Raw genomic sequence first — 2843 nt, 5'->3', positions numbered from 1 at the left:
ATCATTTTCAAACCCCCCAAAGGGCCACCGTAGGAATATTGATTGGGGTAGGCAAAGAACCCACTGTGAGGAAAATGGAAAAAGACGAGAGAAAAGCTAATATTGATTTTTAAAACAGTTTGTTTAGAATTAAACAGCAGAATAACGAACTGCACTGGAGGGGCACGGATGGATAAGGATTTTGAGGCAGAATACAGAGCAGGTACAAGCAATGTCATTGGTTTGTTGCTCATCATCTTTTATCTGTGCTCACATAAATGCCGTCCATTTCCAGCTGTGTGGTGTTTAAAGATGTGCCATAAAGCATGAATGCATATCATATGGCATTGCAGCCATGATAAAACACCACACAGAGACGCAGACTAAGTGCATGGACAGAGTCAGTGGAGAGGTGAGAGACAGGAAAATTAAATGAAGCTTGGGAAAAGATTATAAAAAGAGCTTCATTTTGACTGATGTTTGGTGCCCTCTGCTGTTTAATAGCTGCTAGTGCAACTGACACAAACCGATACTGTTGGAGCTCCAGCTTTTTTCAGCATCTCATCTGAGCAAACTGCATCCACTGTCAGAGACCATGACATGCATCTGAAAGCTCAGATAAGATACATTTCAATAAATGGTCCTTTTCTGTCTGCTTTTCTTGTCGACTTGAGGTTGTTTGAGTTGACACAAAACAAAGGACATAAAAATAACAAAACTGATTTGCAGGGAGAGGGGGGAAGCCAAGAAGGGTTTATTACTTTACATAAAATAGCTGTATGTTAGGACATGTAAACAAGAGGTTAACCGTGATCTGTGAGGCTTCAGTATCAATCAACCAGTTTATCTAAAGTGCATTCTCACTGACCCAACACACTTTATAAAAAATATACATAAAGAATACAATAAAAAGAATAAAAACAAGCAAAACTAAAACAATAATCAATAAAACACGATGTTTCATACTAACCATATGTCAAGGAATAAAGATTATTTGCTTAAAAAATATTTGGAAGGCCGTTCCAAACGATTCCCCGATAAGGAAAGGCCCTGCCACTGCCTGATTTAAATTTTTTTTAGAATTTTAATAACAAAATATAAAACAGAAGTACAAAAAGTGATGTTTGTAGCCTTTTAAAATGATTTGAATAGAGCATGAAAAAATCCTCCCTTTGGTTGAAGTTTTGAACTTGTCACAACATATCCAACTTTTTTGGGTTGTTGTTGGGGTGACAAAGGACTCACAAGCCAAAAAAGACAGAATTAAGAAAGGCTGTGTTGTTTGATCAGTAAAGTAAATGGTAACTACGCCTCTAGTTATTTGGGAACATTACTTGGCTTGTGGTTTCCGCTGCCTCCGGTTGAGAACCTCCTGCAGACACAGAGATGCCACCGTCCTGGCGTGGCCATAGCTACAGCTGTGACGATCAGAGTGCTATTGGTCGTCCTCTTGTCAGAGAGACTCAAGCATCTGCAAACACATTTTTAAAATCTTAAAGTGTCGAATCATTAGTGTGTCTAGTTTTGGGTTCCACATGTTCCATTTTGTTTTGTTTTTGTTCATCTTCTTTCAGTGGCCACAAGATTTGTTTTGGGCTTGTTGTTTAAAAAATGTACCAGGAGGGGTCGGCAGTGTCCAGGTTTTAAATACATTCAGTTGTACAGTAGCTACTGAATATTGTGAGGTAACATCTCATTCACAGGAGAATCTGTCTGACAGTGTGAGGTACGTTTCAACATCTCACTCATGCTTGCATCTACACTGCGTTAACACTGTCTTCATTATTAATTATTTGACAAATGCCTTAAACAGACTTGTTGAAGAAAGATTGTTAAGATGGTTTAGCTTCAGTTGTTAGATTTCTTCAAACTTAAATTTAGAGTTTTTAAGATAGAGTCAGTCGCAGTGTGTTGACAACATGATGGGGTCCAGGAAATCTGCAGAAACCCCAAATCTGGTTGTGCGTTCTGTGATCATGTATATATGAAAGGTTTTAAAGCCAAATCAGGAAATGGAGACATTCATTAGATGTTAAATTGTATTCAGTGGAAAATGGCCAAATGTGGAGGGCACGTTAATAAATAAGTGATAAAAGAACACTTTAAATGTAGTAAGGATAAGTAGCCTAATCTTGGTAAAGTCAGTTCAAGCTCTAGGTGATGCTCATGCTCCTCAGTCATCGTCTCTGCAGTGAGTACAAAGTTATTGTAATAACCTACATCTGTCACAGATGCAGGCAAACACTGACACAAAATTTGATGTTGTTAAAATACTTAGGTGTGCATATTTTAAGCAATAAAGCTTTAGCTGCTACAGTCAGAGTCTCTGCAGTGTTGTACACAACACAGTCATGTGGCCAGTGGGGAAGAGGGCATGTAGTCATCTTTATGAAGTCGGTAACTGACTAATGATTGGATGGATGTTGATATCAGCCGGACGTAGAGGCACTGCGCACCTGTTTCCCTGCATTTCCAGTTTCACGTGCACATATGGGTGCTGCACCACTGAGTAGCCTTGCATAGACTTCTTTATGTTCCACCTGGGTTGGTTAAGAGGAGCCTTGCTCAAGGACACCTCGGTGGAGTCTAAAGCGTGTTATTTATCAACGCTCTCCAGTTGTGCACTCACCCACCCTGCCGTCCCCCGTCTCCTCTCCCCGGCCCTGCTGCTCTTGAACACCTCCCGAGATTGCGTCGCACTCCCCTTCTGTCACACCAGGCTCCGAAAATCTGACGTGTTTTTCTCATTTCCTGCACCAAAGAGAGACTGAGACGGAGCGCAGTGTTGTGGGGAGGCGGCCAAAGGTATGTCGTCAAGATCATCAGCGGCAGTGGCTAAAAGCAGCCCGTGCACAGAGCAGCAG

Source organism: Monopterus albus, unplaced genomic scaffold, assembly GCF_001952655.1.
Source record: "Monopterus albus unplaced genomic scaffold, M_albus_1.0 scaffold80.1, whole genome shotgun sequence".
Taxonomy (NCBI): Eukaryota; Metazoa; Chordata; class Actinopteri; order Synbranchiformes; family Synbranchidae; genus Monopterus; species Monopterus albus.
This window is presented reverse-complemented; position numbering follows the sequence as displayed.